The sequence below is a fragment of the Rhipicephalus microplus genome, chromosome 5 (genome assembly GCF_043290135.1).
Source record: "Rhipicephalus microplus isolate Deutch F79 chromosome 5, USDA_Rmic, whole genome shotgun sequence".
Taxonomy (NCBI): domain Eukaryota; kingdom Metazoa; phylum Arthropoda; class Arachnida; order Ixodida; family Ixodidae; genus Rhipicephalus; species Rhipicephalus microplus.
The window spans coordinates 46,863,799-46,884,254 of NC_134704.1; the positions used below are offsets into that span (position 1 = coordinate 46,863,799).

The 20,456-nt window shown below is 42.0% G+C and overlaps 1 protein-coding gene across 5 annotated transcripts in view; it reads left to right on the forward strand.

Moving 5' to 3' along the window:
• The window catches only part of LOC119174612 (uncharacterized), a 612,314-nt gene that overhangs the window by 227,245 nt on the left and 364,613 nt on the right, over positions 1-20,456 (forward strand). The gene's annotated exons all lie outside the window — the stretch shown is intronic.

The following is a 20,456-nucleotide window of genomic DNA, read 5'->3' on the forward strand; positions in this document are numbered from 1 at the left end:
GGATTTGGTGTGGGCATTCAAGTACGGGAAGAACGACACAAAAAACAAGCCTCCTGCAATCAATATGTCGTTTCTGAACAGTAATGCTGTATTGGCAGGAACGGCATCCAGCAAATGGTGTTTGATGAGATTTTTACCACTCATCCTTGGAACGAGGATCCCAGAAGGCAATGAAGATTGGGAGCTCCTGTTGAAGTTTCGCGAGATCATTGATATAATTTTTGCAGCTGAAATCTCATCGGCCCGCCTTGCATACTTGGACGTGCTTGTGCAAAGCTTCTTGGTTGATTTTTCAGCCAGGTATGGCCCTGGAGCACTCATCCCCAAGCTGCATTATATGGTTCACTATGCTCGATTTGTGCGTGAGCTTGGCCCACTCAAGAACTTTTGGTCGATGAGATTTGAGGCTAAACACCAAAGCTTCAAAAAAATGGCTGCAACTATCAAGAACTACAGAAACTTGACACATACTCTGGCCGAAAGGCACCAGATGAAACAGAGCTGTCATCTGAAAAACTTTGAGCTATACCAGGAACTAGAAGCCTCAGGAAGCAGGCCTGTTAAATGGAGCACACTGCCAACATGTGCCAAAGAAGTTTTGTCGAAGACAGTGCATGAAGTACAAAATGCAATGGTCGACCGACGCACGTACCATGCTGGGAGTGTTTTAGTTCGGAGAACAGAGGAGGGACCACAGTTCTATGAGATTGAGCGACTACTTGTGGCGAGAGGAGTGCTCTACACACTCACGAGAACACTGGTGGTTGAGTGCTTCGACAGGCACAGGTTTTGCTATTGCGTTCGAAGAGCAGATGAGCAGGAACTTCAAGAAGCTAGTGAGAGATATGAGCCATACCTGCTGGACCTCTATGGGACAGGTGAACTGGTCCCCAAGTGGGAAACTTGGTAGACAACTTGTGCATTGTTTGACAGTATTGTATGAACTATTCAGTGGAGTGATTCATTTCTAGATTTTTTTTCTTAAACTCATAAGGGAATGTATGAAAATAGAGTCCTATGTTTAAAGACGAATATCGGGAAGAAATCATTTTTGTTGTACAGTATTGGGAGCAAGGATATACCATGGCGCCACCATGCAGATGCATTCCTATGATGTACGTGGTTGGATTGCTCCGCCAGCCTTCTCGCGCGCAGCCCGTAGCCCCTTTTGCGTCTCTTTTTTTTTGTTATTCTTGTCGTACTTCACTCAACGAAATCATAGAAATGCTGCCGTAGCTTCTTTACTGACTGTGCAAAGTGCTAAATAACTGCTCTGGAAAAGTTTTACACTTCTCATAATGCCTCACTGCCGGCGTCGTCTGGCCGAGCTCTCTGTTTTTGTAAAAGGTAGAGACTCATTCCATGTCGAATTGAAGCATCAAATGGGTATTCACGCGTGCTTGTGACAAAGAGTTATTTTTGCTGAAAGAAGTGTGCGCAATTACACTTTTTCATTCGTTGTAGGTTTGCATCTAAAGACGTACCGCGGTTGACACGACAAGCATGCGCAAATTTTCATTTTTGCTTAGCACACATATCCTTACGAAGCTCAGCGCAAATGGATTCCCCGCTTTGTGGGAAGCAGCACAGGATTATTACAGCCGCAACCTTTCTGTTATGATATCGGGCAAACGTGCGAGTCACATGCACATGCATGCCTCATTCAGAGTTGTAAATATGCAGGTAAAATTTCACACGAGGAGAAGTTTCTCTGCGGCACGATCCTAATATTTATTGTGAAAATTTTGTACGGTTGTTAGACGGTGCGCATTTGATCCCCATTGAGCCACACATGAGTGAAAACAATGAATGATTGCCAGTTCCACAGCTTCTACGAAGAGGTAAATCGTGATAAAAAAAGAAAAAGCAATCCCGACCGGGTTTGATAAGCGCAGCGAACAGACTGCGCGCCAGTTGTATTATTTTGTGCCCTTGAAAGGACATTCTGCGAGGTACATCTTTTGTACCGTGATCTAAATGGCAATTTCATGTTTCGGTAAAAATGCCAGTGTCCAGTTTCTTTCCAACTTCATTCATAAGCTGTGTGACATTTCACGGTAGCTATTAGAAGATGAATCAGTTTTCGAAGCTGGCCACGTTTCCGCCTGTAGATCAAAACAACATTGAGAAGTGGCCGTGAGCCCATTTTGCAGACTCAAAGAACCATGTGAGCTGAAGTCGCGGACGGCAGGGGCATAGACAGAAACTTTTTCTGGAGGGGGCACCACCTTGATAGAGTTGGGAGGTGGGGGGGGGGAGGCAGATGTGGTTGTCTGTTATTTCGTGCGCTTTTTGCCATGGAAAAATTTCAGGGGAAGAGGTGGGGGGGGGGGGGGGGCACAGACTTGGTGTGCCACTCCATGGCTACACCACTGGCAGACAGAAACCTGTGTGCTTGAGTACACACATGGGGCAGACACCCGGGGAGGAGAGGGGAGTGGGGGTGGCGCAGACTGTGGTAGAAGTTACCTTGGCGAGAAAAGCAGCTTTAGCAGACTGGAGCGGCACATGTATGATGCAAGAACGAAGGTTTCGTCGAACGTGCTGGCCGAACACGCAGAAGCAACTGGCCACGAAATAGACCGGAATAGGTTAAATTAGCAAAAATTAAGGGAAAGAACTGAACTTCCGGGCTTTATCTTCACTCTCTGACAATTCAGACGACGGCGCACATTCTTAAATGTAATGACAAAGACTTCTGCCACATCTACGTACGTGCGTCGTGAGAAAGAGAACAACCTTATTTAAAACGCCTAGGCTCCCTCCACACAGGGAGGACGAGCTTTCATCGCGACGCGGCCTTTACGACGTCATATTTTAAAATATGCATAATCGGTCTGTTTGCACATTCATTTTTTTATTGAACGAGGCTCCCGTGTGGTAATTGAAACGTTCTGCTTTCATGTGAACAATCGTGGTCGGTGCTTATTTTAACCCCATAGGCTTGAATTAACAACCACAACAAATAGAAAGAGAGAGGTGACAGTGTTATTGTCAGCGGCCGCGACGGTGTCATCGTGTACGTAGCACGCTGCAGCACACCGCCGATAACTTTTGCTTCAAACTTTCCAGATTGTGTAGTCTGTAGAAGTTCGCATACATCAAGTGAGAGCAAAACAACGCTGTTCAAAAGTGAAAACAACGCATCCAACCACCAGCTTTCCTTCGCCAGAGCGAGGCGAGATCACGTGATCCAACTCTGCATGCTACCGCGATTGCAGGGCTCGCGCCTCCAGTGGTGGGCCTCACCCCAAATACATCTTGTCACAAGAAATGGGCAACATATAACCACTTGAACAATGCATTAATGCCAGACTGCATGGTTGCTGAGTGAATCAGTGAACTTTCCTGTTTATGTTGTGAAGTGCACCTTTGCGACATAAAAGTTGTGCTGTAATTCACCTTAAAGGGACCGACAACAGGCCAGAATGTGCGTTTAGATCATAGGAAAAATGAAAAGGCCGTGAAATATACTGACCGATTCCAGCATTCTTTTCATGTTGTGACTAGGATTTATATTTTAAATCGTGCTTAAATGTAAGAAACACCATCTTTTATGTGCAGCCTAGCAGAATAACCTTGAAGCTGGAATATGGACTACGAAGTCAATCATTTTGCTGTACATAGTCTTGACACCATCATGTATGCCAGTTAGCAAAATTAAAATACGTGTATTAATATCTAGCCCTGCTCAATTCTGCGCTGAAATAGACTAGTACTGCTGAATGGGCGAGTTGATGCATGATAAATTAATATTGCGCTGACACTGTCGTCTGTATCTGTTTTTTTCCCCTTCTTGACTGCATAGCATCTTCACGCTCAAACTGAGCTGCGCTAAAGCAATATGAATTCTGCGCTGCGACATGAAAGAAGTTGCATGGTGAGTGAGAAGCGGCACTGCCATCGTGGCTGCCAGTGGACTAAGTCGAGTCGTGTGCATGTGCGTCAACCGCACACATGCTCATTTAACCACTGCGCTCTAACATGAACTGTTCTTGCGCTCACTGTTTGCAGCATATAGGTACACGACTTCATATTCATTACAGATAGAACAATTCTGAATTATGAATGTTTCGCGGTGCTTTCTTCTTTACCATTACATGATTAGACTCACCGGCTGGCAAGCTTTCCGTAGCGCTAATGAAAACAGGCACCTAGAAAATAGGCTGTCGCTCCCTTTAATATAAAAATTTCAAATGGAAAACAGCAAAGAAATCCAGAAAACACCCAAGACTTGTCAGGCACAATGACTTTACTCTGGCGTGAATTATGCGTTTAAGGGCCCCTAAACCACCTCAATATTTTTTCAAACTTTTCAAGTAAACATGCGCACCGTCTGCAGAATGCCGTCACGTTCAACGATGCCACACATGGCAGTGCTACAAGCTGCCGGCGTGCCACAAATTTCAAGAAACAATCACTCCTTTTTAGGCCTTTCTGGTTCCCATGTGATGTCAGGAAATTGAATATATTGCTGCAACACAAATCATACAGCGATTAGTCAAACAAAAACCCACTGCGTACTTCCGATTAGTCTGCAAGCAGCTGTCTGTGCTGCTTGTTGTTCGTTGTGTTGCCCGTGAAAGCCACTTCCCAGCCATCCCAGCAGTACCCGTTCTCCGCGTCTGTACCAGCCACACACAGACCTCATGTGCACCAGCATGCCATGCGAGATCAGGAGGGTCACTCGAAGAGAGGGAAAGCAAAGCAGCTTTTGGAGAGGATACCTATTCGGGTAGTGAAGAGAAAAGTGAGAGGAGCGATCGCCATACTTCATTAATTAAACACGTCTAACTCCGTTATTATGGCACCATTTCAGAAAATTCTCACGGCTTGTTGAACACTCGTGCACAACTTCCTCACAACTGAATTTCAACCTCTGTGCGGTTAAGGGCCCTTTGATGTGCATTTTGTACATTTGCTTGGTGATTAATAATTAATGTAATACATAATGGTGTTTATGTAAAAGTGTTTATTGTGCTTGTACATTTCTTCATTATGGGAATAGGTGGCTTTGTTGTTATACCTGATGACCTTTCCTGGAACAATACCTCTAATGCTATTGAAAAATGTACTGTTCTTTTAACAGCTAAGCCTGTCCACCTGTCTTATGAACCTACGCATAAAAAAAACCGTGAAAAGACCCATAGCGACAATATGTCTCTGATTTGCATTGTTCAAGTTGTCTGAGCACATCATAGACGACAGTTTTCGTGTACAGATTACAAGGCTGGTTGCAGCAGGCCTCTCTTCAGTGGTTTTAACCAGTGTGTCTCAATTTCTCCTCCAAGAACTTTAAGGATGCAGGAGGCAGTATGAGTGTACATAAAAAGAGGCCATTGGTTCTGCCTTACACACACAAGATTGCCCACAATTTGGAAAAGGTTACAAAAAGGCATGACGTTCCAGTCGTTTTCTCGGCACCCAACAGGCTCTCGAAACTTCGTGCCCACGTTTCTTCGCAAAAAGCCAAGCTTTCATGAGAAATGAAGCATGCCCAGCTGCGTTGCTTGGTGGGCATTGTTCATGAAATTTCGTTGAGCTGTGGCAAGGCATACGTAAGTCGAACCGGACCCTGCGTTTATGATCACCTAAAAGAGCATAATTATATAGACCAAGAATGGCGTAGGTTCACACCTGCCATTCCATTGTGCTTTGTGTGGCTGCATGCCACTGTTCGGAGAAGTTTGTGTGGTAGAAAGAAGTAGGGAAACCTTAGCATGCATGTGGAGGACTAGACGTTTCACTTACAGAAGAAGGGGGATGATGCATCAGTATCCCTCCAATCTCTTTGTTTTAAAATGAATGGCTACAATTATATGGTGCTGTGTGATAGCTATTTGTGCTCTGTGATAGTGTACTTGCACTGCACCCTCTTTTTGTGGGCATATCTATAAATATATAAATTTAGTAGTAGTTTAGAAAATAAATTAGTTGAAACTCTGCTGCCCTATCTCATTGCTCTCAATCAATCGTATCCCATTTTTTTTCACCTTGCCTCAGGTGACGCTTTAGAATGCTAAGTTAAAGCAACTTCATGTAGTAGTATATAAAATGGTTTGCTGTTATGAGCGTGCATATCGTCTAGGCTAGAAATTGCTTGTATTCCTCCATAAGATTCGAAGTCGAAAAAATGAATCGAACAGTAATGAAGCAGTACAAACAAACCTAAGTCAACCAATTATTCAGACAACTAGAATACTGTACATGTAATAAGACTGCAAAATCCTATGTTAGAAGTGTGTGAAAAAACGCTCACAAATGCTGGTTTTTCTGAATTGCACAAAGATAAGGTGTCATCACCACGGATCAGCAAAATTTTGAGCAGACTCGCTCATATTGGTCCAGGTGAGTAATATTGTGGTGAGTTTGATGGTAAGTGAGTGCAGTTTATGAAAATGTTCGTGAGTCAGAGTGAGCCCTAAAGGAAAAATATATTTCTTCAGTGAGCTCCACCTTTTATTGCCCCGCTGTTGTCCCATCATTGCTGTTAATATTATATTGGCTTACTTTTATACTGTAAAATTCTGAACACAAGTGCCCCTCTATTTTTCGTAAAATCTGAAATATGACTCCCCCCTTCTTGCCCTTTTCATTTTCACTGTGGCATTCACTCTTTTTATTCACCCAACGAGGACGAATGAAAAGAATTAATGCATGTGTATTCAATGAAGCATTTAATTAGAAGCATGGGTGTGCATTCTTTATTCTTAGTGGCTCTTCCTTCGCTATCATAAATTTCGATCCATGACCGAGCAAGCCCCCCCTCCCCTGTAATTCTCAGCAGATTTTACTTTATCGTGGGGCTTGTTCGGGATTTTATGGTGGTGTCTATTCACACATGTCTTAGGGAGACCTGCCTCACAAACTTTTTGGGAGGTCCTTGATGAAAATATCTTGCTTGAGTCGCATACTTTGTATTAATGTCCTGTAACCCTAATAACTGATATCTGATGATGTAAAATCAAAATGCATTTCGTAGAGGACGGATTTTGTGAGATGTTGGCATTAAAGCGTATTGACACCATGATTGAAAAAGCTGATTTTACGCTCGTGGACTCATGAGTCTACTCACTCAGGCTCACTCAGACTCGGGTCAAGTGGTGAGTCTGAGTGAGTTCAGCTGAGAAAAATTGTGTGTCTGAGTGAGTTCAATTGACACAAGTTTTAGTGGGTTTGAGTCGAAGTGAGCCCTCAGAGCAGATTACATATATTTGTTGAGCGAGCTCCAGTTTTTTTACCGACCTATTTGTGCTCTGTGATAGTGTACTTGCACTGCACCCTCTTTTTGTGGGCATATCTATAAATATATAAATTTAGTAGTAGTTTAGAAAATAAATTAGTTGAAACTCTGCTGCCCTATCTCATTGCTCTCAATCAATCGTATCCCATTTTTTTTCACCTTGCCTCAGGTGACGCTTTAGAATGCTAAGTTAAAGCAACTTCATGTAGTAGTATATAAAATGGTTTGCTGTTATGAGCGTGCATATCGTCTAGGCTAGAAATTGCTTGTATTCCTCCATAAGATTCGAAGTCGAAAAAATGAATCGAACAGTAATGAAGCAGTACAAACAAACCTAAGTCAACCAATTATTCAGACAACTAGAATACTGTACATGTAATAAGACTGCAAAATCCTATGTTAGAAGTGTGTGAAAAAACGCTCACAAATGCTGGTTTTTCTGAATTGCACAAAGATAAGGTGTCATCACCACGGATCAGCAAAATTTTGAGCAGACTCGCTCATATTGGTCCAGGTGAGTAATATTGTGGTGAGTTTGATGGTAAGTGAGTGCAGTTTATGAAAATGTTCGTGAGTCAGAGTGAGCCCTAAAGGAAAAATATATTTCTTCAGTGAGCTCCACCTTTTATTGCCCCGCTGTTGTCCCATCATTGCTGTTAATATTATATTGGCTTACTTTTATACTGTAAAATTCTGAACACAAGTGCCCCTCTATTTTTCGTAAAATCTGAAATATGACTCCCCCCTTCTTGCCCTTTTCATTTTCACTGTGGCATTCACTCTTTTTATTCACCCAACGAGGACGAATGAAAAGAATTAATGCATGTGTATTCAATGAAGCATTTAATTAGAAGCATGGGTGTGCATTCTTTATTCTTAGTGGCTCTTCCTTCGCTATCATAAATTTCGATCCATGACCGAGCAAGCCCCCCCTCCCCTGTAATTCTCAGCAGATTTTACTTTATCGTGGGGCTTGTTCGGGATTTTATGGTGGTGTCTATTCACACATGTCTTAGGGAGACCTGCCTCACAAACTTTTTGGGAGGTCCTTGATGAAAATATCTTGCTTGAGTCGCATACTTTGTATTAATGTCCTGTAACCCTAATAACTGATATCTGATGATGTAAAATCAAAATGCATTTCGTAGAGGACGGATTTTGTGAGATGTTGGCATTAAAGCGTATTGACACCATGATTGAAAAAGCTGATTTTACGCTCGTGGACTCATGAGTCTACTCACTCAGGCTCACTCAGACTCGGGTCAAGTGGTGAGTCTGAGTGAGTTCAGCTGAGAAAAATTGTGTGTCTGAGTGAGTTCAATTGACACAAGTTTTAGTGGGTTTGAGTCGAAGTGAGCCCTCAGAGCAGATTACATATATTTGTTGAGCGAGCTCCAGTTTTTTTACCGACCTATGGTCATTAGTGTGCTAAAGGCAAGTCCAAAACCCAGAAATATGTGACCAGCATATCAGCATACATCTGTTGAAATACTTCAACGTTCAAAGCTATGTTTTACTGTAAATAAGTCTAAGCTCCTGCTACTGAGCGCTGTCGAATGGGACGCTTACTTCCATTTATTTCGTTCATGTTGCACAAGAGAAGCATACATCAGATGTTGACCTCCACCAATACTTTGATTTGAGTGAGTTGGTATATACTTAGCTGAGGAAACACAGTGCAGCAAAAGGATGAGGACTAAGGAACACAGTGTACTAGACAAGCGGTGAAATTACAGCGGAACTTTATTGCACCAACTATTCTCTTTTATAGCTTATCATACCATGCCTTTCCAGTCACACCTGCCATGTCAGAAAGCTATCTACATTTTCACGGAAAAACATCACGTGTACTTCTTTAAAACTATGCATGCACAGCTTGCAAGCTTATGTAAAAGGCAGAGAAGTTAAAACAGATGCCACATCAGAAAGCAATCCACATATTCACGTCAAGATGTCACGTGTACCTTTTTAAAACTATATGTGCACAACTCGTGTGCTCATGTGAAAGGCAAAAAAGTGTAATTAGATGCACCAAACTTTAAAGCAATAGCAGAAACCTCCAGGTAAGAAGCGAAGAAAAAATGATGGAAACAAAGGCACAAGAAGTAAAGGTGTAATAAATTATAATGAACTGTAGCAAATGTACAGATAAAAATTGTGAGAGGTCGACAAAAGGGTAAAGACATTTGTGCCTAACAGACACACTGGTGCTGTGTTTCAGATAGTAGAACCACAAAAAGTGTGGTTCTACTTCTTAGAGTAATCAATATATGATTTCAGGGGCATTGGATTATGTCAGGAAATGTGTTTGCAGAACTGAAGTGTACTCTGAAGAAAATTTTGTTAATATGTAGTGGGTTAGCATTGTAAAAAATTCAATAGCACTTTGGTGTTGGGTTTAAAAAAAACTTCATACAACTGAACACTTTGTTTAATTAATGCTCGTGCAAGTAATATTTCACTTGAATTAACAGTTAAAATATATGGCAGTGAGACAGAATTGAGATGAATGCCACATGAATTAAGCATATTGAAGTTTCATTCACACACATAGCAGATATGCTAGTTACAGTTCTTAGAATCTATGAACACACTTTTTTTTGCTTTCACATAATCTGCCTCTAAAAATCTTCTTGCAGCATATATTCGTTTTGGCAGCAAAATAAAATTTAGTGAAATTAAAATAGCTAATGCTGCACATTGCAATATTCTTCACAGAACACTGCGAAAGAGAGAGCTCACAAAATTTGCTTTTTCTGAAGATTAACAATGTACATTGCTGCTCACCATCATAGTTACTACGGTAAACAAAAGCTCTCCACATTGCTTTAAGCATGCTACTCTCCTGCATAAATTAAACAACATATTATCTCTGTAGTGTTTAGACCCTGCTGCTCACTATGAGGTAATATGGTAAAATTCAATAACGTCAGCTGGATGTGAATGTGACAACTACTAGCTTGAGCTAAAGTTACTGTATATTAGTTTTAGTTAATTTAGGCTAGCTTAGTGTAAGGGATGCCCAGTATCATGAGTTGCAGCTTATCTGTGGTTAAGCAAGGTTAGTTTTTATTCTGTGGTTTATTGCTACAATTAGCTAGTCTCATATCTGTGGGAGGTCATTTTAAAAATGTTAGACCAGGGAAGATGTAAATCAATTTGATTAGGCAGCTAGCTCACTATACATAGGTGAATTACTGCAAGTTCAGCTGCATTAGGCCAAGTATAGTGACACATCCACCTAGCTTTATATGGTGCAGGTTGGGTCATCGAATGGCCACAATCTGGTAAAGCTAAGTGGATAATTATTAAATGGCATACAAAGCATCAGAACAGACCCTGAAAATGACCAATATTTGCATTTGCTACATAAAAGAAGTACTCAAGGTTAATGTAATATATGCACAGATCTTGAGTAGTTGACAATAATAAGCTTATGAATGTGGTAATATCACAAGTCATGCATGTGTTCATGATAACTAATAGACAATAATGCCAGGGAAAGTATGGGAGCCAGTTATTATACGAAGCAATTGTAATGTAAATATGAAGAAATCAAAGTGGGCGAAAAGATGACTTGCGGGTGGCAAGTTATCTTTTCACCCACTTATCTTTCTTCATGTCTACATTACAATTACTTCTAACAAAATCCCCCATACTTTCCTTGGCATTATTGTCTGTTAGATCTCATTATTAATGTGTTTAACAAAGAAAACAAGCCCTTAAAATTTACACTTTCTTTAAGTCATGCATGTAGTTACACATCTATACAGGCACTTGTTTATTCGTTCAAATTAAAAATGTAGCCACCTCGTTTTATTTGTTATTACTTTATCTGCTGTCAAAAATGTATGCCTCATGATGTCATGAATTAAGGTGAATATTGACGAAAATGTCCTGTAAAAGATGCAGACTAAGTTATTAGTCTTACATTTCAATTAATTTAGATTGAGCACATCTTTCACCTAATGTGCTGTGAACAAAGCCTATGGTGGCAGAGAAAGGAATGGCAAACAAACATTGTGATTTAGTTATATTTGTAGTAACTAGATGTGTTGTCATGAAATTATACTACAAGCTCAACATTTTTATATTTGTGGGTATATAATATTAGTTATGTATACAATTTAGGAATCCATATGGGATGGATGCCCATAACGCTTGTAAATATTTATAATTTTCTCAAGTACCCACTGGGCCCTTAAATACGTCATTCTGGACTGTCCAAGACTGCCAAAAATACTGCATTAGTAGTGCCCACTGGCTGAAAATGCCATTTCAAGCAGTCTAAGACTGGTAGAGATGGAGGATAAAAGACTGTCATATGCCATTTAGTCACTGAGAAATAACTTGGCAATTCAATTAAAGTAGCACTTTATTTGAATGAAAGTGCATTTACAGTCAGACTGCTAGAAAATTTTCTACTGCATACATCATATGTGCACAAACTGTTCATAGTGGACATAGCTGCACACATTTTGGCATAATGAATGCAAGGCCTAGCAAAAAATTGCTTTTAATTTTGCCACTTGCTAACGCCATGCTCTTTTTCAGCAAAGTTGAGACTTTGCGAAGCTCACTTGGCCTCTTTAATTATTTGTTCCTGACAGTCCCTTACCACTTGAGGCAATTCTGTCAGCCAAGAAGAACTTTGTTTACAGTTTCTCAGATTTTTAGGGATGGAGAATCAAAGAGGCTCACTACGTTTGTGTAGCATGTGTGTGTTACAAATTTGTATGAACACAAAATTTGTATAAACACAAAATATATGTCTATATTAATGGGGAAGGTGGCAGGATGACAGACACATGCGACTGTTCCAGTATTTACGGTAAAAATGAAAAATTTTATGTCATGCACACACTATATATGAAGTCCTTGTGCTGCTCTAATAAACTTTCTGTGGAGTGCAATGACATGTGGTGCCTGTTTATTTTGAGTGAAGTTTTAAGTTAGTGGCTAAGAATATAAAGTAATGCACTCTTATCTCGTTTCTTTAATTCATTACTGCCATTACTGTCAGGTTGCTTACTTGATATGTGGGCTTGCCACTCAACAGAACTAAAAACTGACATTTATTTTCAAAAATAATTTTTCAAATATAATTGGGTGTCTACAACGTTAAATATATGTATTCTCGGGCCTTGGCCAGCATATTAATCAATACGCTCGTAAATTCGTATGCGATTATTAGGTGTTTTTAATGCTGCATATCTAGATAGTCTCTTTATTTACAATTTTTTTATTTTACTTTTATTCCTTTTCTTGTTGAATGCAGCGACAGTTTATTGCTTTTTACTTGATAGAAAGAACCTTTTTTTCTTATGTAAACATAACTACATGATGAAACATTTTTATGTATGCAATCATGCCTATCTTTCAAGTGAATGCGCACAACATGGCTACCGGCAATGACAGGCATTCAAGTTTTGCTCAGGCAAAGGTTTGTGCTCCAGATGGGGGCAGAGCAGCCTCACCAAAGATTTTTTCCTGCCCTGCCATTGCCCCCACAAGAGCCGACAGTGAAAAAATGCGCATGTTCCCTGCCTCCTTGCCAGTATGAGTTGTCCACTTTTCACAAAATTCCTACAATCTCTTTTGAAAGTCCCTTTGCAAGCATTGATAAGCCTTATAGCTTCTATGCTTCTCTGAATCAAGTGGACAGTGAAAAACTGTATAACAAGGATGAAACCCAGCACTTTCATGAAATCGGTAAAATAATTGAACAGGTAACTTCAGCCCTTGACGTGCCTTTCTCATTTCCTGTTAATGTTCTCTTTTCCATATAGTACAATCCAGTCTTGTCTTTAATTCCCTTTGTTCACTTGTACATTGTATATTTGTGCTTATACGTTTGTGTTATTTATTTTACACTGTCATGTTAGATATGCTGAAATAACTAAAGTTCCGGGCACAGTTTTGTAGCTTCACTGGCAATTGATTGGAGGAGTGGTTTCAGATGGGCTTTTTTATTTCAGCTTCTTCAGTGACATTAGGGTGTCCACAAACTAGTGAGTTTATTCAGCAAAGGTAGCAGAATCTACACACATGTGTCCTGCTTACTTGTAGTGATGGAAGTATATTTCACAAAGCTACATTCCAGGTACACATTCTATACTTATAAAAGGTATGGTTATGAATAAACAGAGCCCATGCCTAGTCCCATTCGTGCAATATGTTTCTGCTTTCATAGATTGGATAAGAGCCCTTATATGGCACTTAGAAAAGCATAAAGGCAAATCTGGTTCTCCAAGTAGCACGTGAATTCAGCAGCCCCGGGCAAATAAAGGGTCTCACAGTTTTGAGATCTCAGCTTGCTGAGATATTCAGAAGTTGAGGGCAAGGCTTACAATTTTAATAAGAATCAAGACGCAGCAAGTTGGGCACTTTGGTAATTTACACAGAAATTTGCAGAGCCAAACAAAACTATACAGAAACGACATATTAATGACTACCAATTACCAATTGTTAACAGAAATTTTATTGTAACTACAAATGTGTACATATTATATACATACACACAAAGTTGCATGTGACAAGAACTAAAGGACAACTGCAAAAGGATGTACTTTTGACCAAACTACATGTGCCAACATAACTAGCTAAAGACCAATGAGAAGGTAATTATTTTAGACGTCATGGAGCAATAATGAAGGCCATATGCAACACACATGCCATCTAACAATGTAAAAAGCCTCTACTAGTTCATAAGCTGCTGTCTCCTTTTGCTTCAATAGTACCTTGGCTTTCAGAAGGTACCACAGGCACTCTTGTATTGCCATTGTACCTGGAGGTGTGGATATTGATATTCAGACATGATATAGCTTGCTAGTAACAGCACTGTTTTTATTGATTGCCATGTTTGTTAACCAAATAAGCAAGCTGCAAACCTTACAGCACGATAAATTCAATGAAGGCGTCCATTCAAGTTTTCCTATACTCCCTGAGACGCACGTATAGTGATGATTTTTTTCTGTCTGGCAAGCATGTTGCCTTCCACATGAAAAGAGTTTTTCACATAGCAATAAATAGTCTCGATGAATTTGGTCCGAGCTTTATTATGCATCCTCGCTGTTTGTCCTGCTTTCGCAGCTTCCGCTATCAACAGCAGCACAAATATTGCCCAACTTGTCACATCCAAAAGACAACATTGTGGCCACCTTGTTTCAACTTTCTTCCACCTTGGTGAGACACCGTGCAGATCATGAACATTTATGATATGCTTATCTTTCTTACTTCTACCACCAGTTAATTCCTTGTTTTCTCTAGATTTCTTTTGCTCAAGAGAGCCAATTAAGCAATGTTCAGGATACCTTAACTGTTTTATATTTCCAACTGCCTCATGAAGCTCTTGTCCATCAAATCTGGACATCATTTTTTATAGAAAGCAGTAAAAAAAGAGGGGGCAATGGCATTATTGATAAATTCAGTGTTCTGGGAGATAGTCAAGGATAGATTTAACTAAACTTGGTGAATGCGTCTGACACATGTGCAGCCTTCCATGCCAGATACCGAGGCCTAAAAACCAAATGACAACGTTGCTTTCACTACCATTCCTGACATTATTTCTGTGATCAAAGTGCACACTGTGGTTCACATGGAACAGAATGTACAGCCCCCTTCACATGGAACAGAATGTACAGCCCCCTTTCTTATTAAAGTGATGATCTTGGGTTTGAATCCTATTGACAAGAAAGAAATGAGGACATGGAGATTAGGTATGGAGTTCTGATTTGTGCTATGTTTGCTTGCCTTTGGCTCTTTCTGTGGCTTACTAGAGGCAAATAATTCAAGATGTGTTGTGGAGTGTGTGGATAGTGTCATTGTATATCCAAATAGCCCAAGCTTGTGATGTTAGAAATTAAGGTGATGTTAGAATTAAGGCATTGCTGGGTGAATTGATCCCTCTCATTGGCTGACAAGGAGGGATAAATTGTGGTTGTGCCTGCCCCACTGTCAGGGAGAGGGCACTTATGGGTTACTAAAGCTCGGACTTAATGAGTTATTTAATACAATAAGGACACTGGCAATTTCAGTGTTTTGGAGATACACATGCACACAGTTCAGATGCAAAAGATGGATGCACCATCTCACTTTGTTGTGTCTGAGAAGGGGATGTGGCAGGACATTGTCTCTGGACACCTCCAGACAGGTCCGTAGCCAGACATTTTTTAAGTAGGCTTGCAAACCTTGAAAACTGCCTATTTTAATTATTTATTTTTGGTAAAACAACCTCTTTATTCGAATTTCAAGAAAAACTCGAGTCCCCCCCCCCCCCCTCCCTCTTCCGTTACGGGCCTGTCTCCAGAGATACCTTCCAGAAGTGTATCTCAAAGATCCTTTTCGAGTTGAGATCTCTGGTGATCAGGCACAATCTCTTGCGAAAGGAACATCTCTGCTGATTGCGTTCAGCAGCGATCTTGAATATATGCTCAACTCATTTCTACATCGAAGACTACCTTCACGTACAGGGGGGATGAAATTGGAATGACAATAATGAGAAACAAAACTTTTTTAACAATTGTGTTTCAGAAGCACTTGTTTTTTTTTTGGGGGGGGGGGCTATTATATGTTTGTTTATTTTTGTTATTGGCTGGATAGGTGACGTTACAGGCGGGTCAGCTTATATAATATGACCTGCAGGATCCTCTTCTTGATGTTATTCATTTAAATATATTGAGTGGATGTTGAAGACATCAGGTCGCTCGATTGCTCTGGACTCCCAGGGCCCAAATAGCCAAAATTCATAATATCTGGCACAATCGCAGCGCAACATTCCATTAATTAAAATGGCCAACGTCGCACACGCACTTGCGAAATGCACTGCGGACGACACAAAGCCCTCACGGGGAAGGCACAACTACAGGGGCAAATTTCTTCGCCAAATTTGTTGGCAGTCTGGCAACACTGAGTCCAAAATTTGGCAACTGATTCAAGCAACGCTAAACAGAACCTTGCCCTCGTTACAACGTCGACCCTTTAGCGAAAATATGCCACGTTGCATGCCTTGGAGCTGCACAACGTCTCCGTGATTTAAAAAAAAGCTCCGACACTACGACACTACCAGCACGCCGTTCCGCTGCAACAGCGCGGGTACGACAATTTGATGACCATGGAGGAAGGAATGTTGACGACGCACGCGTCACAGTGTGCATATTCGTTTGGCACGTATTACAAGCATGCTCAGACGAGAAGGCGCTCACAGTGCGATCGAGAAGCTACAGCGATATCTAAAGCAAGGGTAAACGTGTTCCACAGAGGTGTACGGGAACCACAGTAGTAAAGTCACCATGTCGGCACTTAAGAGGATTTTTTAAAATAAAATAACGTTGCAGCTGATAAATAAACGCGACTGCGGCGCAGGTGGAAATAAAAGCAAGGAAACAAACCGTGCACGATCTGATCGATCAAGCAAGCTGGACATCGAATTCCGCCGAATGCGGATCATGTGTGCATGCGTGTGTTTTCGTAATTGTGGACTAGTTAAGCGATTTTATCCACTTATTGCTTGCGAGAAACGAACGAGTATTGTTACGGCCACTTATATATATTTTCCAGGCACGGACACTTCGTAATGCACTTTGTAAAAAAGTGCTCAACAGTGAAAGGAAACCTACTCGCTCACCCCCCGCGTCCCTCCCTCTCATTCTCTAGGCGTACAGGAGTAAGTGTTGCAATTCGTCCTCCCGTTTCTCTCGTTTTGACGAAGGACTAAGCAGTTGCTCTCCGAAATTTGCGCACGGCACGCATGCTTCTGCAGTTCATCCTTTGTTGGAGTAAAGCGCCCTTTTCGGATGAACGGCGCAGTTACTCCTCAAAACTTTTTAGAGTGTGCTTACTAAAATACAAACGTTCGTGTAAGTACCTTAGAAGCGCTCGAGATCGCGGCCAGCAGAGAAGGCTAATCTGAAATCCCGTGCACATGTTCGTCGGGGTCGACTCGTACATTTCACCACGCGCATGGTAACGATAGCAGGGATACTATTTGAAAGTTAGAAAGAAATATAGAAAAGAGAGCTATTTCGCATTTCGATGACGACACAATGCTGAAGGCCCGTGTGCTTCGATCTGATTGTACGTTAAAGATAAAAAGCGCGGTGGTCTTGAGCCCTCCGCTGCGGCGTCCCTCATAACTATGGCGCGCTTTGAAATGTTAAGCCCCTACAAATCTTTCACTAGCGTAGGGTGGTAACACACTGGACGCGTATCAGGGTGACACCCCTCGGACTCTTTGCTTTTCTGCTTTGGGCGTTCGCGGGATATATATATATATATATATATATATATATATATATATATATATATATATATATATATATATATATATATATATATATATATATATATATATATATATATATATATATATATATATATATATATATATATTCTAAAGAGGGCTAAGTAAACTTGTTTGCTATGAATCTCCCGAATCGTGTCGTCGTCTCTTGATGCTCAATTCATCGTCCGATAAGGATGACCATCGGCGTGTTGCTGTGCCGCATTTCTCGGATCGCGTCGCGTTTGTTTCTCCTGCTCTGATATCAACCCCGTTCTTCGCACGCACCGCTCTATGTTTGCTTCGGCCTCCGATATTAAACAAAGGTGAATGAAAGGAAGGCCCTTTCACGGGCGGGAAATAATGGACGGCGTGAGACACTTGGTGCCTCCGCATCCGCAGCAAATTGCCATGGTTACGCGTTCTCCTCGAAACCTGCAGCAGCCGTCGGCTTGCCTCCGACGCTGTGGGGAAAGCGCGTATTGTTGGACGCTGGCGTCCGTGTATGCTGTTCCGTGACAGCAGGGTCGCGGACTCTGTCAAAAATATGTCGGTGTTTCAGCCCTGAATTCATTCACGCCGTTTCCTCGCACACCGCAAGCCGGGGAGGCCACGCCTGTGGTAAAACTGATGGTCGCGGCTCTTCCTTTGAATGGTTACGGGAAGCGAAATGTACTTGCCTGCTATCGCACCTCTTGGTTTCGAGCCGAGCGTTGCTGTGTTTTCACCTTCGACCCCGGTGGCTGGCTCCTGGGAAGCGTGACCGAGTCACGTGATCGCATCGGAGGCGGGAGCTAGGTTCATTAAAGCGACGAGAGTCGACCTTTAGCAGCCAGCAAGACAAGCTGCTCGGAAAAACCACTTGTATTTAAAACTGGCCTTGGGCCCTTTGTTTAGGGTCGCGTGGTAAAATAAAGACCCTTCGTAACCTTCGCCGAGTCCGGAGACTTGTACATACCCAACAAACTGGTGGCAGCGATGGGATAAGAAGAAGGCTGGTGGACACCTGCGAAAGGGAAGGAACTTCGACGATCTGGCATCATCGGGTTGGACTATTCAGACTAAGCAAACGAGGAAGAATTCATAACAATGCCTTTTGGGTGTTCACCGAAGTTATGCAAGATAGATCTGGAAGTAAAATTATCTCAAACCGCTGTTTACAGTGACTATAGGTAGGTGACATTGCAGTATAACGTGGGTACCACCGACGAAAAATAATGATTATTGATCCTCTCTGTCCCGAGACGATGATATGATCATGAGACACGCCGTGGGGGAAGGCTCCGGAAATTGTGACCATCTGGGTTTTTTTTTTTTCTTTTATCGGGCACCGAAACGAAAGTGTACCGCGACCTCTGGCATTTTGTCTCCATGAAAATGCGGTCGCTGGGGTGGATATATTGGATCCGGCGACCTTCGGAACAGTAGTCGAGCATTATGGGCGCTAGACCACTGTGGCTAAATCTTCGACGACTGAAAACTGAAATAAATTTTGAATAATAATTGTGGCAAAAGGACGCGGGTTCGATCCCTGCCGCGGTAATCAAAATGCTTGAGGCATTCAGATTTGGGTGTGCGTTACGAAGCCCGTAACACGGTCACCCAACAAACGGCGGTTTCGTCAGCGAAAAAAATAGAAGTGGAGGGACTGTTGCACCTGCACATACCTGAAAAATGGACTGTACAAGAATTTTTTTTCATTGCGAAAAGAGCCCTCTAATTTCGCCGGCTCTAAACCCTGCCCACTGCCAGCGACCGTCATTTTTTCATGATGTGTGTTACGTCATGCGCTTTATGGAGTGGAGTCGTCGTCTTCTACAGAAGCTTCAGACGCTCCATATTGTTCAGTTTTGAATTTTGAACTGAAGAATGCTGAAATAGTTACTTTTCACGCGCAGGTGCACCACTAAACAAGATCGTTCGCCGGAGTATACAGACGTTTTTAAAGCAAGCGGCTTGTTACGTCACGGGTTGCGAGTGTGCCAGTGTTGTCAGACTCTCGGGCCGCTCGCGTGTTTCTAAATATATTCAATATTTATAGAAGTGCTTGATCAGATGCACGGAAATTTCGCCATCTCGTTCGGGAATACACAAGGCGTAACCCACGTAACACAGATTATATGCGAAAACTGGGTTTCATGGCCCCTTTAAAAAAATCCTATAGATGGTCGAAATTCCGGAGCCCTCCACCACCGCGGCGAGCCTTGAAATCATGTCGCTGTTATCGCAAGTAAAACCACGGCTATTATTATTAGAAGAAAGATTGATTGGCACTTCGATTGCCACGTGGGATCCTCAGGCCCCATTTCGACGGAGCGCCTCGTATTAGGTTCTGCTTGCTTTCCTTCGCTAATGATGTGTCCACAATTTACGAGCTGCCCCGCCCTGGTGGTCTAGTGGGCTAACGTACTCGGCTGCTCACCCGCAGGTCGCGGGATCGAATCCCGGCTGCGGTGGCTGCATTTCCGATGGAGGCGGAAATGTTGTAGACCCGTGTGCTCAGATTTGGGCGCACGTTAAGGAACCCCAGTTGGTCGAAATTTCCGGAGCCCTGCACTATACGGCGTCTCTCATAATCACATGGTGGTTTTGGGACGTTAAACCCCACATATCAATCAATCAATCAATCAATCAATCAATCAATCAAAAACAATTTGCGAACTGCGAAAGTTGCTTTGGCTCATCCTCGGACATTTTTTTTTTCTTTTCACCAAGTGTTCGCTCAGGTCGCGACCCCTACTTTTCGGACTCGTGGAAGCGTGGCGTCTGTTCTCGCTGGGCGAGACGTTCCCTACGGCCAAACGGCGCGTGACGTTCTTATATACACCGGGAGGGTGGAATCGGTGAATTTCGGAGAAAAAAAAAATGAAAGGGTGGGTGGTGGCGCAGTTGCTTATCGTGGTGTAGTCACGTGCACATGAGAATATTTCAAGA